Source organism: Notechis scutatus, chromosome 7 (assembly GCF_049901735.1).
Source record: "Notechis scutatus isolate UNSWTSFEM ecotype Mainland chromosome 7, rNotScu1.2, whole genome shotgun sequence".
Taxonomy (NCBI): domain Eukaryota; kingdom Metazoa; phylum Chordata; class Lepidosauria; order Squamata; family Elapidae; genus Notechis; species Notechis scutatus.
The window spans coordinates 27,775,859-27,787,364 of NC_142015.1; positions in this window are offsets into that span (position 1 = coordinate 27,775,859).

The window sequence follows — 11,506 nt, forward strand, 5'->3', positions numbered from 1 at the left end:
TCACTGTGTCTATGGAAACCATTAGTTGCCAGGCAACAGGAGCATCGTCTGCAATGAGCCCTCGCATCTAATTATCCCACCATCATCCACTGTGGCCAGGAGGAACTTGGGGAAGCAGGGAGTCAAGGCTTCCTCCCCCCTCTCCTCCCCAGCACAGGAGTCCTGGCGCCCCAAGCCTTGTGGGCGACAAGAAGGCCTTGCAGTGCTTTATGAGGCCAATCAGCTGTTTTGAGGGAGAACCATCCCCCCCAGGAGGGCCACTGAGAACTGCCCTGAGGTTGGGGAAGGTGAAACCCCTGGAAGAAGATGGGGTGGGGGGGCAGATTCACCTACTAATTGCAAGTCAAGACCCCCTGACCTCAAGGCTCCTTCTGCAGATGGACAGGGGGTCTCCTGCAGGGCAGGGGGCAGCGGGGGGAGCGGTGACCACCTAAAGGGGCAGCTGCTCCTGGATTGGGTCTCTCTCCCTCCATTCTGCCAGTCTCACTTTCATCTCGCCCTCCATTCCTTTGGTTACCATGGTTAACACCACCCAGGCGGCCTCTCTGCCCCCAGGATCTTCTTATCCCCCTTCCTAAACTGGGGTGGGGTGAGGGAATCGAGCAGTCGCTGCCCAGGGTGGTTTGGCCCCTCAGATTCAGCCCGCATCTGTGGGGGTCTGCAAAGCGGGGGCCAGGCCCGGGAGCCGGCTTTCTCACGGGGGCTGGTCGCAGGGCCAGGCCCGGCTCCGCAAGCGCCCAGAGGGCGGCCACAGCGTCCATCGGCCACTTCCACTGGGGAGGGAGGGGAAGACTCGGCGGAGGAGCTCGGGGCCAGTCGCTCCTAAGGCTCGTCTTTCTCACAGCGCTGCCCGTACGGTTGGGATCTCCTCGTGGTTTCCCCTCCAGGCAATTCCCCGGTTTCATCCGCCGTGGCTCTTTCGAGGCTGCGTTAGTCGTTTCTAGATTCCCGGGTTGAGCCTCGCCTCGGTCGGGCACCGGGGACGGAAGGGGGGCGCCTCCAGGGGAGCCCCAGAGCCCTCAGCACACGCTCAGAGGCGCCTTCCGCAGGCGGCGTCCCTCACGGCCGCCCCCTCCACCCCGGCGCACCGGAGGGCCCGGGCGGAACGAGACGCGCGCAGCCGCCCCAGGAAGAGCGCTGCCTGCCCGGCCCAGCAGGCGGCGCTCCGTCAGGTTAAGAGTCCGGCGAGGGCGCCCTCCGTCCCGCGGCGTCTCAGGCCGGGCTGCCGTGCGCGGTGGCTGGGCGGCGCTTCGGCTGCGCTCGGCCGGCGGCCACGGCGGCCCCAGACTGGCCCGGCCCCAGCGGCCTGGACGCCCTGCCCACCCGGCGCCCCTCTGCGTGTCCGGCCACGGGCGCCTTCCCGGAGGGCCCCGGCTGCCGCCCTCGCCCGCCCCGGCAGGTGCTGCTCCCCGAGAGGCCGCTGGGAGGCCGCGCCGGAGCTGCCGGGCGGCGCGACTCTTATTTTGACACGGCGGCGGCGGCGCCTGCCCGGTGGCTCCTCGCCCGGGGCGCAGCCAGCGCGCTCGGCCCCCAAATGAGCGGGCGGCGGCGGCGGGCGGCGGCGGCGGCAGGAGGAGGACGCGGCGGGCGCTGCTGCCCGGGGACACCGGCGGCTTCTGTGCGGAGCGAGGCCGGGCCGGGCGCCGCGGCGGCGGCGACAACGCGAAGGGGCGGCGCGAGGACCCTCCCGGACCGCCCGACTGCCCGGTGCTGAGCGGCGCGGCCCGGCAAGCGAAAGCGAAAGAGGCACCGCGCGGACCCCCGCGCCCTCCGCCCCCGCGCGACCGGCGGGAGCCTCGCCACGGCCTCCCCGAGCAGGTAAGCCAGCGCCGCGCTGCGGGCCGGGACGGTCATTGTCCGCCCAGCCGCCGCCGCCCGGGACGGCGCTCGCGTGGCCGCGCTGTCAGCGGCGGAGGGCGGGCCGAGCGGGGCGCGGGCTCCGCGCTGCTGGTACCGGAGGCGGGCGGGAGGCGCCGGCCGAGCGGGCGGCGTATGCGCCCCCGGCCCATCGCGGCCTGCCGAGCCCGGCGGTAGCGAGCGAGGAGAGGCCCGGCCCGCGACTCCCGGCCCGGATGCCGCCTCTGTGTTCCGCCGAGGCCCCGCGGCTGGTGGGCCACGATCCCTGCCCTGCCGGGACTGCGCCGCCGCTCTCCTCGCCGGGACCGTGGCTGGCTCTTCCCGGCCGCCGCTGTCATCTTGTCCGGCGGGGAGCCCGGCGCCCTCGGTGCCGCCTTCGCCCTTCGGGCCGGCGGCGCTGTTAGGCGGCGCGATGGCTTCCTGGCCCAGCGCGGGGCCTGTGGCGGAAGCCGAGGGAAGCCGGGGGCCGCGCCGTTGCGGCTGGATTGGGTTGCCGTCCCACCGGCGGAGCAGGAAAGAGGCTTCCGGCGGGCCCGGATAGGGCGACGTTTCTCCAGCGGTTTCTGGCCCGTCGCCCCGCTCGGCTCCTAGCACCCCGGCCCAGGCGGACTCTTGGACTGCCCTTCCGGGTGCAGCTCCGCCAGGCAGCGGGCTCCCTGTCGGAGCCTTGGCTGAGCGCCCCCCCCCCTTTGGATTGGCGAGGGCGGCGGAATGCCCGCGTTCATTTAGGCCTTCCACTGCCGAGTAGGGGGCTGATCTCCCCTCTGCCCAAAGAGCGTTGCCTGTGTGGGAGCACCTGCCATGTGGCCTTTGGTAGGGCTGGTGCCACTTCCATGTGGTTGCCCCGTCTCCTTTCCTTGCTGCCTTGGCAGGATGAAGCTGGCTGCGCATTCTTTCTTCAAGGGCCAAGTGGTACAGGGGATGCCCAGAGCCAGGTGGGCTTGAATGCCCCCCCCCCCATTGTTGGACAGCCTGCTTCTGGCATCTCTCCTGGCTCTACCAGCCAGCTTCAGCTTGCTCTGCTGCCACCCCAAGTGACCAGACTGAGGTTTGGGGCCTGTGTCTTGAGGTTGGGGTTTAGGCTGCATCTCCCCATTCCATGCGTTGGATGGCTCTCTCACCCTGCCCTATTGTAAATACACCCAAGAACCAGCTTCTGGCTGGGCCTCCGGTGGTTGTGGGGTGAGGATGCAAAGGGATTAGCTGTGGGTTGTGTCTGCATGTTGGTCAGGTGGGATTGCTGACCATGTTGGTCAGCCGGCTGACCTGCTCCTTCTGGGGATGGAAGTTTGGTGGGTGCCCTTAATTTTTGCACTGGCAGAAGAGTTGGTCCGAGGGTGCCTTCGGGTTACTTAACATGGCTCCTTTCTAGGCTCATGCAGGCTTCTCTCCTTTCTCGCTGCTTCTTCAGGAGGCTCTCAGACCCCCACCCCGATTTGGCCCAGGCTGGGTCTCTGGAGCGCTCCATCCCGGCAGTGCTGCTTTGGGGTGTGGGCGGGGGAGGCTGCTCTTTCGGGCATCCCTTTGCACTCATCAGAACTGCAGAGCTGAGGATGGTTGGATGGTGAGCGCCCAGACTTTGGGGGAGCTGGCTTAGGCAGAGGAGCCTCACCTGCCACGTTGCCCTAGCACCTGTGAAACAAAAAGAGTGGGTGCTGGGAGCAATAGGTCAGTGAGCAGCTTGAAAGCTGCCTTGCCCTGACTGCCTGCCTGCCTGGAAGGGCCTGGAGTGACCTCCCCCAGTTGGAGGAAGGGGGAGCAGAATGCCCAGGTGGCCTGGCTCCTCTCCTGCCTCAGGGAGTCCCTCCTGGGTGATGAAACCACAGAGGGGGTAGAGTGTGTGGCTTGGAACTGCCCCCTCCCCCTATAAGAAGACTTTGGCCAGAGCCCGGCTCCGCTTGGTGGCCAGAAGCAACAGGGTGGAATTTCCTCTGCCTTGGGCCAGCTCATCTCAGGCCAGTGGCCAGTGTGTCTGTGACGACAGGCCAGACTAAGAGTGGGGGGAGTGGAGACTGGAGCCAAGAGCACCCACCCACCCACCCCTTAGGCCTGGTTCGTATTTTCTCATCCAGGCTGGGCTGTTTTACATTAGGCGGCCCCCTCTCCCTCCAGGGTTCCCCATGCAGCCACTAATGAGCTGAGCCTTCCTGCCCCCCCCTCCAACACACACACACACACGGTTTTTGGCTGTGCTTGGGACATTTTATAGTTTTTTCTGGAGGGAGGAAATGCCAGGAAGGGCTGTCTCTTGCTTTTGTGAGGGGTGTCCCCACTATAAGGGGAGAGGCTGTGACTGGAGTCTCAGCAGAGGGCCCCCTGCCTGGGCAGCAGCCTGGTCCCAGGAAAGGCCAGAGGTGCCCCAGAGAGCCGAGGCTTGGGCCTGGCAAAGGAACCATTGTGGACAGGTGGCAGAGGGTGGCTGAAGAGATTATGGGGTAGCTTTACCCAGGAGGCTTGGCCCAGGCCAGGCGCAGTTCATGCTTGATTGGAGGCTGTTTGCTGGAGATGCTGAGAGTGAAGAAGAGTAAGCAGGGAGGCAGGCTCAGGACATCAGGCAGTTTTATAAGATCCATTTCCTGCTGAGTACATGCATGCATTTTGTGGCTGCTCTTTGGATCCACTGCCTCTCTCCCAGAGCCCCTGCGTGGCTTGGTGTTGGGGACAGATGCCTAGGACTCCTTTGGCATCCCACTGCATGCCACTTGTGCAGTGCCCTTCCTTGGGTGGGTTTGCTAAACTTTCTTTGGCTGCAGGAGGGCCAAGCGGCCTCTTGTCCGGGCAGCCTGGCTGCTGGAATAGACAGCAGACCAGGTGCACAACATAGGCTCCTGGGTGGCTCCTGAAAGGGCCGTCTCGGACACCGTAGGGATGGCGGAGGCGGGGTAAGATTGGGGCAGCAGAGAGAAAGGTTTGTGGAGCTCGACGTAGCGAACAGGCCTGATCTTCTCTGCCTGCTGTTCTGCTTGGTGGGCTTCCCCCACCCTGGTCCTCTTGGAAGGAGCCTGGAGAAGAAGAGCATCTCGTGCTCTGCTCCCTCGTCCTCCGGCTGATCTGCGCCCAGCCTCTCTCCATGGGGTTCCCTGTCTGTGTGCTGGTCTTTTATTTCCCCTGCATTCTGAGAGCACTGCTGTGGACATCTTGATCTGCAGTCTTGGTGCACCGTTTAGAGCAGCTGCCTTTAGGGCTTCCTTTTGTCAGAATTCCGTTTCCAGGGCATTTTTATTAGACTAAACGGAAGCTACAGAAATCTTGTTGGAAAGATTCCCCCCCCCCCCAAAGCATGCATCACCCCCACCTTTTGCCTTTCTGCAGAGCGGTGCGTTTTCTTTTGCCTCTGCAACGGGAAGAAGGGAGGGGTAGGAAGCTGTGGGGTACCAACCCTCCCCAAGGGGAAAAATCTTTCTTGTCACAGAAGCTGATTCACCCCGTGGCGTCCTCGGCCTGATAGGAGTTTGGGACAACAGAGTTTGTAGCCCAGTGTCCTCATGTGAACCGGGGGAGCCACTCTCCTTCCCTGCCTTTCCTGGTCATTTAAGACCTGTATTCTTTCCCTCATTATGGGCGAACTCCACCGTTTCCTCATTATGCCTCAGGTCTTGCTGGCAACTTTTTTGTAATGCAGTCCTACCAAGCCGAAGAAAATGGTAGGCACCAGCACACCCTGCCATTCTCCTGGCAGTTTCTCAGTCACTCCCTGGCACGTGGTACACCTGCTGGGCTCCCTTTCTCTTACAAAACCAGCTCCCTACAGGAGAGAGAGATGGCTTTTTGTGGCAAACGCCACAGCCAACTGCTGCATGTGGAGAGGGTCACCTTGGCATGGCTGCACTGCAGGAGGTCAAGCAGTTGGCATCAGAGCCTTACAAAGCTCTTAACAGAATAACGGCACTGGAAGGGACCTTGGAGGTCCTATAGTCCAGCCCCTGCTCAAGCAAGAGACTCTACGCCATTTCAGACAAATGTCTGTCCGGTCCCTTCTTAAAACCTCCAGTTATGGAGCACCCACAACTTCTGAAAGCAAGCCATTCGTTCCACAGATTTACTGATTTCACCATTCAGAAGTTTCTCCTTAGTTCTAGGTTGCTTGTCTCCTTAATTAGTTTCCATCTGTTGCTTCCAGTGCTTTGGAGAATAAGTTGGCCTCCTTTTCTCTGTGGTGTTCGTTCCCCTGAGATATTGGAAGACTGCTATCATCTCACCCCCAGGCCTTCTTTTCATTAAACTAGACATACCCAAATCCCGCAACCGTTCGCGTGTTAGCCTTCAGCCCCCTAGTTATCTTTGTTGCTCTTTTCTACACACTTTCCAGAGTCTCAACATTTTTTTTATATTGTGACAACCAAAATTGGATGCAATATTCCACGTCTGGTCTTACCAAAGCATCATAAATTGGTATGAACACTTCATGTTATCTTGATTCTGTCTCTCAGTGATGTAGCCTAGGATTGCATTGGCTTTTTTGGCAGCTGCAACACACTGCTGGCTCATATTTAAATGATTGTCCATTAGGACTCCAAGATCCCTGTAGCCCGAGGGGTGTGTGTGTGTCAAACTCACATTGTCACGTGATGTTTGGGGACTTTTTCCCCCTTCGCTAAACTGGGCGTGGGCGTGGCAGCACATGACACATCCGGCCCACGGGCTGGGAGTTTGACAGCCCTGCTCTGGCCCCTTTGCTATTGGGCCAAGTTTCACCTCAGGTGTACATTTGGTTTTTCTTGCCTAAGTGTAAAACTTTACTTTTCTCCACATTGACTTTCATTTTGTTAGATAGGGCCAACTGTTCAAATTTGTTGAGATACATCTGGATTTTGAGCCTATCTTCTGGATTATTGACTATTCCATCTACAAATTTGATGAGTTCTCTTTCTATCCTCTCTATCCTTGGAACCTGACAACCTGTCATTTATGAAGATATTGAAGAGTACTGGACCTAAAACAGAGCCTTGGAGTACCCTGGTTCTTACTTCCCTCCATGTAGACTTATTAGTTTCATTAAGGACTATAGATTGAGTGCAGTTTATCAGCCATTACAAATCCATCTGGTGGTGATGCTGTTTAACCCATATTTTCGTAGCTTACCAAGAAGTAGGTTGTGGTCTACTTTTGTCAAATGCCTAGTATATCCAAGTATCCTATGTCCAGAGCATTTTGCTGCTCTACTAGCTTTGTCACTTTGTCAAAGGATGAAATGCGATTTCATTGTTCGGCATGATCTGTTTTTGACAAACCGATGTTGGCTTCTGGTTATTGCTTTGCTTGCTTCTAGCTGTTCCCAGATCTATTGCTTGATTCTCTTTTCCAGGATCTTCCCAGGTGCTGATGTCTGATTGGATCTGGGTTTTTTCCCTTTTTTTGAAGATGGGAACCATATCAACTCTTTTCCAGTCCTCTGATAGTTCCCTGGTGCTTCAGGATCTTTGAAAGATGTGGTTCAGTGGTTCCAAGATCAGGCCTGCCAGCTTCTTCATAACTCTGGGATGTAATCCATCAGGTGCCGGTGATCTTACCATTTTCTTGCCTTTTTCAGTTTGAATTGCTTGCCTGTCTTTTATGGTTTTGGTAAGTTGGGCTATTTTTTTCTTTTTGTGTGAAAACAAGATGCAAAGAAAAAATTTAAGCAGCTCTGCTTTCTTCCTGCTACCAATCACTTCCTTAGCATCTTCTCTCCTTAGTGGACTGATTGTTTGACTTCTTTCTTGTTTTTTAAAATGTTGAAAGAAACTTTTTTTAAAATTATTTTTGACATTTGTTGCAAGTCTTCATTCTGAACCTTAGCTTTCCTAGCCTCATTTTTTCAAATTCAGGCTCTATGCTGGTGTTCTGCCTTAGTTATCTTTCCATTTTTTATACTTATCCTTTTTTAGTTTATCAGAGAATTATTTGTGCATCCACGCTGGTTTCTTCTTGGATTTCTTATTTTTCTTTTTTCAGTGGTATTGTGCTGGATTGGGCTTTTATAATAATATTTTTCACAGTTTCCCAAGCTTCTTGCGTTGCTTTCCCCTTTAAGATTTTCATCACAGAATCCTTCCCTTGAAATAGCAATGGCATTTAGACTTATATATCACTTCCCAATGCCTTCGCTAAGTGGTTTACAGAGTCGGCATATTTCCCCCAACTATTCTCATCGGCTTTTAAAGTCTGGATTGATTATGTTCTATTGCTTTATATTGTCTGCATCATCTTGAACTCTGATATGACACGGTCACCCTCCCCCAAAGTTCCTGTAACTTCAACCCCCTCTATCATTTCATCTCTATTAGTAAGAATTAAGTCCAATATAGCTGCCTCTCTAGTTCTCTCCTCTACCTTTTGGATGACAAAGTTGCCAGCTAGGTTGACTAGGAATTTGTTCTATCTCGCACTTGATGCCGAGTTGATGACAGGGTAGTTAAAGTCCCCCATTACTACTGTGGTGGCTTTCCTACATACATTTGTTAACCAGTTAGCAAAAAGTTCATCTATTTCTTCTGCTTGGTTGGGTGGTCGTTATGTAGTATACACCTATAGCAATGTCATTCTTTTTTGCCCTTTCGTCTTAACCCACAGGCATTCTAGGAGGCTTTCGTCCTTGGTTTGTGCATTCCTGTAGTGATCTCTTGCTCATTGCTGCCTGGGCTCAGAGCTCTGGTCACCCCATGGCAGCCCAAACATTCCTCTCACAGGACCTGAAGTGGAACCATGGCTGGTGCAGGGCGGGGGGAGTGGTAGGAGTGGGTTATTCAGACCCATCCTTGAAGAGTCTCTGAGCATGTGGAGAATCCCAGTTGGCCAGGGCTTTACATTGCAGACCCCGGAGGGCCTTAGGGGTGTTCATGGCTTGCTGCCCAGACCTGATGCTCCCATTGCTGGGCCTGCCCTGGGCCAGGCAACGGGGGGTAGGAACCGTTTGCTCCGGTTGGCCTCTTTCCCAGAATAGCCACACCAATAGCACTTAGACTTCTATATGGCTTCACAGGGCTTTGCCCCCAACAATCTGGGTCCTCATTTTACCCACCTCGGAAGGATGGAGGGCTGAGTCAACCTGGACTGCTAGGGAGAAGTGGCGACCGTTGACCCCGGCGCAAACTCAGGCCCACACATGAGGTGGCGTGGCATGCCCTGAGCGGCTGGTGCCCCAGCATTTCCCACTCAGGAAAGGGGCCAGCTTCCTTCCAGGCCCTGCTGCCTGGGCCCTTCTTTGCTGCACCCTCAGGTCTCCTGGGCCCAGGCAGCAGGCTGCGCTTCCCTCCCTCAGAGGCCAGACCGGGGCTCTGAGGAGCCAGTTGGGCCAAGCAGTTTGGATCACGGCCACAGGGCGAAGAGCTCTCCGGAGCCAGGAATGGCAGCCTTGTCAAGGAGAAGCCATGCCACGTCCTGACACTCCAGGTGGGGGGGGCAGGATAGGGCGGGGGGTGGTACCACCCTGTGCAGGATCTTTCCCTCCCGGTGCCCGCAGGCGTTCTGGGTGAGCTGGGCATGGCAGCAGACCCAGCCAGCTGAGTCAGGGAGCTGGCTGGCTCCCAGAAATCAGAGTGCGGTTTCTCCCTTTCCCTCCAGCCTGGATTTTTTCCCACCTTCACTAAGCGACAGTCTTGTGTATGCACAACAAAGGCCTGCTTGCCTTGGCTCCTCTGGGGCTGGATCCGGCATGAGTCAACTGGATCCCAGTGGGGCAGGAGTGCGCAGGGCAGCCCTATACCAGGGGATTTTGTTCTCCATCCGCGCTGGCCGGCATGGGACCTTCATGGCACAGGGCCCTGTAGCCCCAGGGCCTCCTGCTTCCAGCCCTCCAGTCTGGCACAACTGGGAGGGAAGCTGGTTTTCAAAGTTGGAGCGGTTTCTTAAGGCCTGGGCCAAGGGGGCAGCAGCAGATCTATTGTCTTTCAGCCCGTTGTTCATCTGGGGCAGCGGGAGTGGAGCAAACCCCCCCCCCCCAACTGAAGATTGGCTGCTGGTGATCCTTCCCGGAGAGCTGAATCAGAGTTTTGTGACTTGGCAAGTGTGGGGGAGGGGCGCCCTTCTCCTTTCCAACTGCTGCCTTGGGGGTTGTGCCTTGAGAGTGGAACTTGGCCCTGGGAAGCTTCCGCCAGTCTTCCCCCAGCAGATTTTCCTGGCGGGAAAAGCTCTGATCGGAAAATGGCGCCTCCGCTTGGGCAAGGACGGGGCTGTTGCACAATCGGGGGTTGAGCGGAGGGGTGGGTTGCTGGCAGAGGCTAGACCAAACAAACCTTGGCATCTGGCTGGGGCGAGCCGGATCCTGGCACCAAGGAATCCCAGACGCCTCTCCAGCCTGGCTTTGAAGGAACTGCAGGAGGAATCGGAGAGCCTTCCTTCACAACGTTTGCTTCCTTCTCAGAACTTGCAGAATGTTCTGGGCCTGTTCCCACTCCAGGCAGAGAAGAATGTGATCTTTGTATGAGCCAAGGCTTCTTGGGAGCTTCGCTAAAGATGGTCTCTCTTCAGGCTTCGACCTACTTAGCACATTGCTGTGGGTTGCAGAGACCTCGAGTGACGCGGACTCCGAGACAGGCATGGCCTTGCCTGAGCTGAGCGGGCAGAGGAGATGGCTTCACATTGGCCTCTCCCCAGTTGGAGACTCGCTTGCTAGGACTACCCCCCCCACCTCTGCCTCAGTTCCTCAGGCGTCAGCTCAACCTACGGTCCCTGGATCAGGCGGGAGGCTAGGAAGAGGGGAGCGGTTGCTAGGTGGAATCCCGGAATGGCCCAGGCGTTGGAGGAGGAGGAGGCTGCCTGCCAGGGTTGGTGGTCGCTTGTGTCTTCGGAGAGATTCCCTGGGCCCTCTCTGGCTTCTGAGCCACACCCCTTTCCTGCCACTTTCCCAGGGAGCCAGGGCTGGGGCTCTCTCTGCCCTGGTGTCCCCTCAAGCTGCAAGGAGTAGCTAGCCTGGAGGGAGAGGCTAGCATTGGTGGCGGGGTGGGGGTGGGATTCCTTCTCCTTCCCTCGCCTTAAGGGAAGCAAGAGAGGCCTGCAGGACCCTGAGATGGGCCTGTGTCTGTGAGAGTACGCAGCCCGCAGCAGCCCGTGAAAGCATGGCGTGTGGCCCCTGGGCCAGGCTGGGTAGGTGCGGAACTGGGCCTGTGGGGGCTGGTCTGGCAGGGGAGAGGCCTGGGCTTGGCCCAGAGACTCGTTGCAAGTCCTGAACAGGAATCCGGGTGCCATTCCCAGCCTCCCCCGGGCTGAGTGGCTGGGAATACAGCCCCAAGGTTTGGGGCCCATGGGACTCTTGCAAGGCAGCTCTGAAGTCCGTGGCCAGCCCCCCCTTCTGCTCCAAGTGACTTTGCCCTTCCCTAGAGCCCTCCTTCCTTCGATTCCTTCTGCTTAGACTTCCCAAACATTCACCTGGAGGGTCCCATGGAAAGGTGGAGGCTTTCTCCAGATTGGGATTTCACTGGGGAAATTGCCCCATCCTATTTTCACCTGGAAATATACTTAATTTTCCCTGTGCTTCTTGGCACAAGCTCTTGCAAGGAGCATCCCTTGGAAGTAAGAAGGATTAGAAAAGGGTCCCAGGCTCAGTGAAACACCCCTCTCTGCCTGCGGTGTGTCCCCTCTCTTTCCTTGACAGAGTCCCAGACCTCCAACCTGACCCCCAGGGTTTCATCTCCTTGGCCTCTCTGATCCAGCACCTGGTTCTCCCAGGGAC